Raw genomic sequence first — 12,723 nt, forward strand, 5'->3', positions numbered from 1 at the left:
CACTATTGTTCATTGGGTGCCCATTCATATTCTCTACAACTTGTTTTTTGACACTTTATCCCTGTCGCTTTTCATTTCGCTGCAATTTAACGGTTAACACAGCATGACTTCATCACAAATGTAGTGGATTCGAAATCGTTGTTTTTGCATATAAAACGAGGTGATAAAAATGATTTTGATTCGAAACTAAAAGAGATAATGGAATGTAGCCAAAGAACAAATTGTAGAACTTGCTGAGATGCATTAATTCCTTGATAATAGTGGTCCTGTTTCTTATTTACTATTTTAAGAAAATAACGAAAATGCTAATAATAACACTAACTTTTAACTAATTAACTCCTAAAAGAATACTAAATTCACTTAACTGAAAGGTATTTATATCTTTATCTATGCAAAATTTTCCTGGATTTCGAATAAAAATAAGAAAAGACTAGATCCATTGCGACATGACCGGGAACTATGGTCTCACTCTCTTCTAGCGTCTGAGCCGCACACCAAAAATTAAGCATTAGGTTCACGGTCTGCAAGCGATTATCCAAGAACACGCGCGAATATGCGAAAGACACACGCGATCCACAAACGCTATTGAACACGTTAACGCACAAACGCTCGAGGCCTTCGCGATGATACACGCGATCACGAAGTCTATGCCTGCACATATCTGAGCCGAACAATAAATATCACATTCAGAATCATGGCCCGCTGAAATTGGCCTTAGGCAGTGTTTTAGTGGGCGACATTGCCTGTCTCGTCTGCAATTGCTGTGTGTGATTCTGACGGGGAGCCCTTCTTTTTCCCTGACTTTTCCTTTTTAGTAACATAGCGGTCTGCATGAGTGGATATGCTAAAAAGTGCATTTTCTTATTCTAATTTCCATACATACTTCAAACGCAATGCGCAAATCCGAAAAGCCAATCCAATCGTTCCCATAACTTGGAACCCCCAAAAAAAAACTCGAAAAGTGCTGTGCTGGCTAATTGGGATCGTTTTTAGTTTTTTCCATACAACCTCGAACCAGTTTAGTTCACAAGTATTAGTTTTATTTAACCCTAAAAACAAGAGGTATCGGAGGCCCGATTAGTTACAGGTCTCTATTTTCAATACACTTGTAATTTGAAGTACAAATGATCGAGCATTTTCGGGCTTTCGATTCTCTCGCTGATAAAACGGGATAGCAGATGCTTTTGATTTCATTGGGTCTTAAGAGCGATTCTTCTTGAAGTCACAATTTTAGCTTGCCTTTTTGAGGGTTAATTTAAACCCAGACCAATAGAGTACCTCACAATTCCTTGAGTGAACATCGCATGCATCACTCAAACCAATCGCATTAGCACACACTCGTTCGTGTTTGTAAACCAACACAGCAGGGTGAAGAGCGCAGAACAACATTGAACAGCGCAAGGAAACGGATGCCAACTGTATAGGCACCTGAAAAAAATTGCACTCGGTTCAAATTAGTTATATGCTAACACTACCTAAAACTCATAGCATTTTCTCCCCACTGCACCGCCTGGATGGTACAGACCACATCTTGCTCGTTTGCTTAGTGAGCAACGAATGGTAGAAAACGGACAAGCGGGATTCATATAGATAACCTCTCTGTATTGTATTGGGTCGCATAGATGTTCCATATTCACGGCTTTGGCTGGATAAACGAGCGATTTGCGTGATACGAACCACTGAAACTTTGTCGCAGCTGCGACGACGTTAAAACGCTGACGATTTTTTTGTTTTGGGACATTTCCTACATATCTGTCGCAGTTAATTTGATGCTCACATGCTCGGTCGAATAGTACGGGCAAATCATGGCGCAAATAATTACTGCTTTCACAAAATCCATTAGTGTTAATAGGGGAACCCGGGGTTATTAGAACCGTGGGGGTAATTAAAACCCCTGGATGTTTTAGAAAATCGTAAGAATTTCTGACTGTCGTACATATTCGTGGAAGCGCCATTCTAAAACATTAATTTTGATAGCGGAATTTCATTGTCTAGTTTTTTTTTTAGAAACGAGATACAACGTGTTTCATTTTTTTGCCATCCTCAAAACAAAAATCACCATCTTGGCAAAACCGTGATTAAAGTAACAAATGAAAGTGAAAAAATAACAGTTTAAAAGTTTAAGTTTAAGAAAGTTTGAGGCTGCCATTTTATGGAATAACTTTTGTTTGGGTGAAAACACAGATACAGCAAGATTTCGTTTTTGGCATGCTCCATTTTTGGTAACAAATGGGTTTCGTTTTTGGCAACATTTTTGCTCATAGTAATTTTTTTTTAAATTTTCGTGACTCTTACCGCTTTCGTGCGAAATGAGCGTACCAGGCTACTAAGACCGCAAATTCTATCAACCATCATTCAGCGGCTTGTATCTACGCACACGATTGCGACGTCACAGTAAGGAAATTTTATTTTTTTTATTTTTTTTGTTTATTTTGTTTATTTAATTTTTTTATTTCTTCAATTAAATTTATTTATTTTATTTCATTTTTACTCCAACATGTACATTTTGTTGAGTTCCTTCGTCTTGTTCAATCCTATTCAGTCATTCCTTTAATTCATTTCATCCATTTTGTTAGTTTGCATCAAATTATTGAATTGAACTAATTTGATTTATTTATTTTATTAATTTTATTAATTTTATTTATATTAATCATTCTGCCAATTTTATGGATTTGATAACATTCTTAATTTTATTTGTTCTATCGATTTTCTATAGTTTATTAATTTTATTCGAAGTTTTATTCATACAGAACTCGAAATAGAGCCCATCTCACCTTTAATTAGATGCCTATATCGCATGAGCTCTGTACACTAATTAATGATCCAGCAGTGATATATGTACGAAATGTCTCATCTTACTGCTAGGTCGATTTTGATTGCTAAATTTAATAAACTCGTTAAAAATGCCCACCTGTAACCATTACTCATAGAAATAGCTCTAATTGACATCCATAATCTTAATAAAATTATATTGCCCCCCTGGTATATCGGGATGTATCCCTAGCTTGAAATAGATGTAAAATTTTCTTAGTTCAGTTATAAAAAATATTTTAATGTTTAATCCTCTTGTTTGAAAATAAAAAATAAAAAGTAAAACAAAGAAATTGGCACCTTCAATAATATTTTGAAAAAAGTTTTTATATGATACATTCAATTAGCTTGCTGAGACATAATCGTAAAATTTATTTCGAACGGGGGCCGCGTTAGCTATGAGGAGGCAAAGCATTTGATATCGATCTGTCTGAACTTCTTTCTTCTCGAAACAGTGGATCGTTAAAGATGTTAGTTTGGGCAAGCACACGCTTCATGCAAGGCAACATTCATATCAGTGTGGAAGTATACTACTACCCTATAGTTCAAGTGTGTGTGTATAGCAAAAATACGGCAAATTTCTAGTATTAGATCCTTCACCCTATGATTATCTTATTACCCACTTAGGGACCATCCATAAATGACGTAGCATTTTTTGAGTGATTTTTAACACCCCCCTCCCCCATCGTAGCATTTCGTCACAAACTTCTAAATACCCCCATGGTAATTACGTAGCTTGACGGTAACTCTACTCCCCCTTGTCCACGCATTTTTTTTTTAAATGAAAAGCTATGTTAGTTATTCCCCTTTAAAAAAGCTACGTAGCATGACATGACCCCCTACCCCCCTGTCATCACACATCATCACACAATACAAAACTCCCTCCTCCTCCATGTAATGCTACGCCATTTATGGATGGTCCCTTAGACTAAAAGCGTGACACCGGCCAGGTCCACCAGGTTCAATTTTTACCGGTTGTGTACTACAAATTTAAAATTTGTTGAATAAAACTGGAATCCAATTTACATGCACGGAAAAAATTGTTCCCATAATAGTGAAAAAAGTGCCATGAATTCTCGAACAATCACATTTTTACGTTACGAAATCAGAACCATGAACAAAAATTATATGTTTTATAATTATGTTAAATTTCCCTGCAGTAGCTCCTGGATAACGCTATTATTAGTATAAATATTTGATTTTATTTTGTGAACTTCAGTCACGGTTTCCGCCATGTCATTACCAAATCGATTTTCTATACAAGATAGTTCACAACTTTATGAACATTATTTCTAAAACATTATTCGGAGTCCGACTATGCGACGTGAACTGATTTATGATTTATTACATCTTGGACAAGATCTGCTTTTCGTTGATGTGAATTAGTTCGAAAAATCAAAACATGTTTTCTTGTGGGGACCATTTCACGAAACTCTAAATATTATTCATGAATCTTTTCAATCGTTATGAACTAGTTCATCATTTCTAGTATATCAGTCACGATGCAATATCCGTCCACGTGAAATAGTTTACAAAATCATAAAATATAATTCATGTATTCGTGAATTGGTTCATGCTTCACAGTCACGACCTGCCTCGTGTTCGTGAAAAAAATTCACGAAATCGGAAAATATTTTTCATGCATACGGAAACTGATTCATGATTCGTGGCAAATTAGTTGCAACTGACCATTCATATTCGTGAAATAGTTCACAAAATTATAAAATTAATTATTACTGTAATCGGGGAACTGGTTCATGATTTCTATTATATTACTCATAACTCATTGTTTGTGCTAGTAAAATAGTTCACAATATCATGAAATCTTATTCATAGAAGAGTGAACTGGTTCATGGTTTCTAGTATAATAGTCACACTTAACCATGAGTGCGCGTGAAATAGTTCACAAAATCATAAAATATTCATGGATTCGTGAACTTGTTTATGATTCCTAGTACATGTTTCACGATCTCTCTCGAGTATTTCTGATATTTAAAAGATATCCCTAACCATTTTCAATTTCATGAAACTCTGCACATTGAAATTTTCACTTAAACTATGCCACAAAGTTTGTGTTTTTATAAAATATATAGTTTTATTCCGCTTCTAGTTATTAGTAACAGGTGCGAGCAGCAGATACAAAAAAAACTATTAAGCATAAGCATAAGCATAAGCATAAGAGATCGCCCGTAGTTGCTACTCCGTTATTGACCAGAACCAAATTAGGTTGCAAAATGTTCATTGGAACAACATGCTTGGGAATAACATGATGAGCCACATTGTACAAACTATTCTGATCCCTGCATGCTGATCAATACCGACGCCGGCCACGTCCGAATGCAGATCTTCTGGGGAAGGAAGGAATGTTAGTCCGATACATGTTGCTACTAGAGACCGAGGAATCCTCTGCATCTCCACATGTATCACGGGATGGGGAGAGTTGTTAGTAAGTGTGCCAATAGCGTTATCATGTAATAATTGCTCTGGGCAGACGGCTGCCGAGAATTTGGGAAATTTATCATTTGTTGTATTAATACGATTAGCAAAATAAGCACCTTGAACTCCGGATAGCCGGCTATAAGGAGCACTGCTTATATTTTTTTAATAATATTCAATCACACAACGAATTTTTTCGTGGTTTCTATCATGTCGGTGCTGATTTTACCCGGCGATCGTTTGAATAAAATGAGGAATCTTATACAGAAGGTTTATCAGAATCTTCCACAGGTATCGCGGAGTTGGTGGTTTGGAAGGGAATAGGGTCTAGGATTCGCTCCAAGCAAGCGATGCGACCTGTATAGCATAGTTTATTAGGTAGTAATGCAGTTAGTTTTCGAGAACACGATCGCTCGAAAAATAAGATCTACCGAGAGTATCCTGTTTTCTAAACAAAAGCAATTTCACATCCACACAGCCGATCGTGGGAGTATTGCCTAGAAAAGATAATCTTATCTGTGTAATGGGCCCGATCACTATTTATTGCGACATTATTTAGACTAATTTCGCTATTCCTTCTCTACGATATATTTTTTGGGTTGGAAACGAGTGATAAAACGTTATACAGACAGAGAGTTATGATAGCTCTAGATGTTATAAATCAACGAAAGTATTTCCTATTTCTAATATCGGATTGTTTGTGAAATACACGTATACGAACGATTATATCGAACATTGAAGGGAAATACAGAGGATCGTTAACCTGATGCACGGGCTTGTTACCAATAACGGAACTTGAAATTAGATTCATTAAAACAGACGCGGCGAATTTTCAGTACGTATTGACCCGCGATCATCGATACTAGTTAAATTAAAGTCTTATTGGCACTGATTTCCGAACAACTTTTACGGTATTGTTTTCTCGGCTATATCGCATACTCTCATTCTGCTACTATCGGCAGAAGGCTGATAGCTCCCAGTCGTCGCCGGTCTAAGGACCAAATGCCATCAATAGACTCGCGTGGAGGCATGCGATAGAATAGAAAACTAAGCTCAATGAAAATGACAGCAAAACACTTATTCTTCGTGCTGACATTACTGAAGGTAATTGCCAACCGGTCACCGATCCCTCTCGCGAATTGTCAATGCTCAAACCTTATACATGATTGAAGTCATCATTCCACTCAAGTAAGGCCATGTGTTTTCCCAAAGCACATTGAATGCACTGTAAATCAGTTCCCCCGTTGGTAAAACAAACCCTAAAGAAACATAAAAATTAGTTTGCTCAGTCCAAAGAAAAGTATGCCGACCGGCAGATACGTGTTCCCTTACAGCGCCATCACATCAACGAACACCCAAAATTTACATGCGACAAAATATCTGCAATCCCGAATATAAAAGACTCAAAACCTATACTCATTTGCAATAAAATAATACAGTAAAAAAACAGTTGAATATCCAAGGCGGCTCATTTTTAAAGACAGCACCGCCGATGAAACACTCAATAAAAATAGGTGACAAGGGACGCGGACGAAATTTGCTGATCGCCGACCGGCAGGTTTGCCACCTATTTTTCGGGCGAAGAATTTTGGGCGACACCTGGTAGTCGCTAGTCGCTGGTGAAACGCAAATTATTTGAATGTCAATTTTTCTTATTGCCATATTTTTTTCACTTTTCGGATCGAATTTTTTTCTCTGAAAAACCATTTTTCACTATTTTTACAATGTACACTGTGTTTCTAGATGTTTTCTGTACACTTTTATTGTCCTTGCATCGGGAATCGACGGCCCGTAATGCAAGGAAAAGATATTTTTTCATTTGCCGGAATTTAATTTTCACAAACTGTCACCACTCGCGTCTGTCGAAAATATGTCGAAAAATGCTTTTATAAACCACTTCACTTTGTATAATTGTTAAATTGCACCGTTATTAACACTTTTAATAACCGGGAGACAGTAAACTGTGCCAAAAATGATGAAAATTAACCGACTCGAAGGGAGCTCTACGAGAGTCAACCGCTCGCGACGAAGATACACACTCGAATCGATACAAAAAAAAAAACTATTAGGAAAAAATTCTAACCCTATGTGCGGGGTTGGGAATCGAACCAAGGTGAGCTGCGTGCAAGGTAATCGATTTGCCAACAGCGCTATCCCGATCAGAATTAAATAACAAGATTATAACAGAACACAATTTTTGTAACATATTGTGTTATAAATTTGATCTCGTTAGTAGTTAAAATAACAGAAATTTATAACAAGTCACAACGTGAGATAAATTTTTGAAATATTTCTGTTATGTGTTTCTGATCGGGATGCCCTTACCCTGAACATCGTTATTCATTTCATAAGGTCCAATATGACATCCGGACAGAGACCGAAAAGTGCGCTGAGTACCAAAAATATATTATAGAGTTACAAATCATCACACTGTTGTGATCCTGTTCATATTGTCACTCATTCATAAACCGAGTAAAAATAATTATTAAACAATAACCTGAGTCACCATACTTCACGTATTAAATTCTAAAGTGAGCTCAAGAATAAATTATCACGATATAGTGCATTGGAATAACAAAAGTCGTGACTAAGATCTCGAAATCACGAACATAAATGCCACTACTCATGACTAAAATATCAAAAAATCATGACTAAAATACTGTATTCATGAGCACAGATCACTCTACTTGTGACTTAAATATCACAACCTGTATAAAAATTTCGGAAATGAAATTATGAACATAAACCACACTACTCTGCCAGAAAAATCCGATAAAAAATCAAGAATAACATGTCACGGCAATGTGTGATAGATTACGAATATCACAACAATTCTCCTGAAATGATGAAGATGTACGATATTCACTATGGACTTTGGTCTATCTATTCCAACGCGGCAACAGTAACAGCTTTGGAATAGGTAGAACAAAATCTAGCTTTAATTGTCGGTTCTCTTAGTTGGTGTACCCTATACACACCTACCCCTAGTAATATTTAAGGTTCTATGGTACTCTTAAAGCCTTCCTCAAGTCTTAGATTGTACTTGTAGTGTGATATAAAACTAGAAATGCTATTTGGGAGCGCATCTCCAAATTATGAACAAGAATCTTCACCCTTTACCCCACCCCGGGTACCTCAGAGCTATTTGAAATCCCTGTTATTCCGTTATGGTTTATTTAAACTGCCAGCAATCTTTATCAAAAAATCAATTTGATTATTAATCTCTCATTAAAACAGGTGCAACTCATTTGTTTCACATGACCAACCTAACCACGCTAAAGTTTGTCTGGGGTACAAATGTACCCCATAAAATCGTTTACGTTAGTATTTTGTCATGTGCATTTATTTTGGAAAATTCATTATATCTTTTTTCAAAAGCAAATAATCGTTACATAGTAAGCGAGAAACTTGTGTAAAATAGTACAAGCTGCAAAATTGCTTAGCAGTAGAATCTGTTATTTGATAAAATAAAGCTATTATAGCAAAGTAATTATAAACTTGGATCGTTATCGTAGTTTTTGCTTTTGCGGATTAAAGAAGCAAAACACATTCGTGATTGTGATTTGTATATAATATGAAAGACGCACCTCGCTCGATTTGACATTAATACGAGGTTCATCATCCATGATCTTAGGAACTTGGTCACGATTTTCGTAAAAGGTTCAGTCCATGAATTTATGAACGGATTTTTTCCGTGTCGTAGCTGATACGATACTTACTAGCAAATACGATTTTGTAAAGACTCAGAAAACATTGAAACATATGAAATTTTAAATGGTAAAGAAAAACCTACCTTTTATTGTTCATCTTCCTGCCGAATCGCGCATGAATAGCTCATGTTTCCAACAAGGTAACGACCCGACCACCAGTTTGCTTATCTCAACATCGGCTAGCTACTTACCATCGGACGAGCTTCCCGGCTTTGCCGGACACCGCAATTAGCAACTGGTCGAGTGACACTATTTAAACAGCCAATTTAAAATTTTATTGCAATCATGCCAAATATATTTCCGCGATATCTTTTACGACCGAGTCTTGGCGTCGAAATCTGGACCTGGCCGAACCGGTACCATATAGTGCGAATTTGCTGTGTTTTTTTTGTTGTTGTTGTTATTAGAGCCAGTCAACACCCGTTCAAAACACTATAAAGAAGGTTAGGTCCACCACGGTTGTTGGTTGTAGGGGTTTTCCTGCGGGGAAGGAAGGACGGCGAGCGAGCGAAGAATTTTAATAGTCACTGCCTGCTATTCCGGCTTGTCAGCAACAAACAACGCTGCGCTTCTTTCGCCGTTCGCTTGCGTGTTTATATTTTCGACGTTGTCACACAGACAGCAGCAGTGGTTTCTGCGGTTTTGTTTTTTGGCGTGGGTGGCCCAGCAAACTGTTGCCTGCTTAGGTTAATTGAGGAGTTATTAAAAGGTCCGATGTTTGTGCTCGCGATTACAGCACAGTTAACGACCGGGGACGGAGGAGGGCTGTGGCGTTTCGGATTCGACTGTCATCGGTGGAACTAATTTGCTACAATGAAATAATTGTTTTATACTTTTTAAATATAATTATTGTTATTTTTATTTACAGCTGTTTTCTTATGTTTACTGGAAGTTTATTACAGAAAAAACTGTTTACAGTTATCAACTAGAATTTTCAGCATTCATTAACTATATATTTTTAAACTTTCCTCTTCAAGTTTTTGCTTTCTTAACGTCACTTTTGATATTGTTTTATACTTTGTTTTTAACTACCTAATCAATAGTAAAAATAATAGAAAAATATGCTCCCTACGTTAATGGATATTACACTCTCTGTTTAAAGAACCTCGCGCACTCATTCGCTCGAAACTACAAATATATTCATATAAAAATTATCAATCGTTTTCCAATACTCAACATTCTGCAACGAATTAGTTTTGATTCTGTTTGTTTATAAACTACAACTTTTTAAAAGTTTTTCTTCACCCATAGTTCCTTCACAATTGTTTTGAAGACACTGACTTTTGTATATTTTTTACAATATGATTCGTTTCTATCTTCATTAGTTTTGGAAGCAGCAGTTTCGTTTTCCAACAATTTTTAATGGTTTACATATTCTGGTCGTGATGGCCATGGAGACAGAGTAACAACAAAAAAAAGGACAAAAAGCAAGATTCGACGGCTTCGTATTTCCCACACGAACGACGAAACAAGTCACTCGTTCGACTCCCTTCGGACACATACCGGAATCCAGTCGGGGACATTTTTCATCGCATTTTACTGGCTTGCATGCTGCTCTCGGTGTATTTTTTTATGAACTTGATTTAAATATTAGAAGAATTTAAATAATAAAAAAACGAAATAAAATCTATTTTATTACTTTTCAGCGTTTGTTTTCGGTTGTAGTTTGATTCTCTTCATTACCGGTCCCTGGCTCGGGTTGCTGAGATCGTTTCGTTGATCCGTCTCACAGCCAGTCGTACACACAGTTTAATATTTTAGGAATCGTAACTAGCCATGAGAGTTCAGAAACGAACATCAGGAAGCCGAGAAGCGGGGACTTAATTTGAGCACTGATTAGAATTCAGAATATAGAAGTTGAAACAGTCGGTAAGCGGGCTTGCACTGGCCACTGACTGGTCGGTCGGTCGGGTGGCGTGCGAGCATTCATTCTCCTTGAACAACCTGTACGACTTTGTTGACATGCATGCATAACATGTGAAGCCTTTCGGTGCGCCAGATTCCGCCAGGCGGTAATTTAGAGAAACTTGCTCGCGGATAGTGGGTAAAACACGTCGAACGTCAGAGCAATCGGTGTGAAAACATGACAAACAGGGTTCTGGCTTTTGCCCACTATCCATCAACAAGTATCTTTATGGCAAACAGAACCTGCGACCGAGAACGATTTGGTTCTGTTCGGTTTTGTTGCCTCTCCCTATGTTTCGCTGTGTGCGCGAGTTTGTTCTTATAATGTCGATAGAGACTCGTTTCCTCTGCGCTTGTTTTTTTTATTATCTCGTGTTTCTTGCTCTTTATCCTTTATTTTATTTTATATATGTTAACAAGATGATAAAGAAAGAAGCTCCGGTTCTGGCGCGGTTTTCCGAGCTTCTTCCTTTTTCGTCTTGTTTGCTGTTGAAACGTCAAACCAAAACATAAGAGAACCACATTTTCGTTGATACTGCTGTTAATCCGCCACCCCCGTCGTCATTGGCTTGTCGTTTTCTTTTTCTTTTTCATTTTTTCTACAGATGGTAATTCTTGTGTGCACTTTTGGGCCGACGGTTTCGTGTCGTGATTGTGTGTGTGTATGTTTTTGTGTTTTGTCTCCGTGTTCTCGGTGAGCTGATTTAATGCTGAATTGATAACAACAGCATTAAAAACACGTTTTCGTTAATGCGATTTTAGCTGTAAATCTCATATTTATATGTGTAAAAAATAAATAAATAAGCCACTAGTTTGGCACTTCGTTATTGATCTCAGTTTTTGTTTATATCGCTTCTCGTTTACGCTCAGCACATTATTTCTTTTTTCATTTCGATTTTAAATTTATTAAAACCTTACTAATATTTATTACATTAATCAGATTAAAGTCTATCAGTTTTATGCATTTCATTTGCTTACTTTACTAATAAGAAGAGATCGTTTTCTCGCGCATCGCATTCCTATCAAGTGTTGGTACACTCACTGCTACAAAACTGCCGACAAGCGTGTTACCTACTATTTCACTGAGTTGGTAGCATTGAATAGGGGATATTTCAACGAAAAGTACAAAATTGTTCCCCTTTCCGTCCTACTTATTGATTTTCTATCGTAGTCAAGTGGAATGTCTTCTAACTAGCGTTACATGAATCTGCAGCCTCAACTGTGAACGTACCTTCTCTAACACGTGCTCATTTTAATTACCGGCCTTCTGCGATCGACAAAATCTGTACGGCTACGCACACTCAAATCTATCGGTGTCGACTGTTGTCAGCAATCGAAATTAACGTGTCATAGTCGTGTAAACGGTTTTCTTCTTCAACAGACACACAAAAAAATCCCCCAGATAAAACCACCACAAATATTGCACATTGTTTCGCCCATTTTTTGTTTGTTTGTTCATTACCCTCCCGATCGGGCCCACAGAAGACCACGTTTTTTGACAAGAGACGTACGAGAGACGTACCCTTCAGTCGTTTACTCAATCACTTATGACAGCTAACAGCTTCAACTCTTTCAAACCTGTCTCACTCTCTTTCGCTCGTATTATTGGCTGTTGGTCGCTGGTCGAGGAATGTTAGCTTTTTTTTCTATCTCTTGTCGCACTTTGTTTAGTTTTTCATTAATTTGATTTTCTATCTCATTCGCACTTTTTATTCGGCTCTCATCATCCATTGTTTATGGTGTTGCCGTAGTGTGCCAGGGTTGAATGTTTGCTCTGGCATTTAGCATTGATTACCTCGTCGCCAAATAGTTAAATTAACGAATAGAAGGTAAAAAGAACGTTTCGAGGGCTCGGGAGTTG

The 12,723-nt window shown here is 37.2% G+C and overlaps 1 protein-coding gene across 8 annotated transcripts in view; it reads right to left on the reverse strand.

Annotated features, from left to right (window-relative positions):
• Positions 1-9,814: 9,814 nt before the first annotated feature.
• Positions 9,815-12,723, reverse strand: part of LOC131694063 (protein pangolin, isoforms A/H/I/S-like) — a 55,625-nt gene continuing 52,716 nt past the window's right edge. For all 8 annotated transcript variants that reach the window (XM_058982428.1, XM_058982435.1, XM_058982432.1 and 5 more), the window contains one exon: positions 9,815-9,989. The gene's annotated coding sequence lies outside the window, so the exon portion shown is untranslated. The remainder of the gene's footprint in view (positions 9,990-12,723) is intronic.

The sequence above is a fragment of the Topomyia yanbarensis genome, chromosome 3 (genome assembly GCF_030247195.1).
Source record: "Topomyia yanbarensis strain Yona2022 chromosome 3, ASM3024719v1, whole genome shotgun sequence".
NCBI lineage: Eukaryota > Metazoa > Arthropoda > Insecta > Diptera > Culicidae > Topomyia > Topomyia yanbarensis.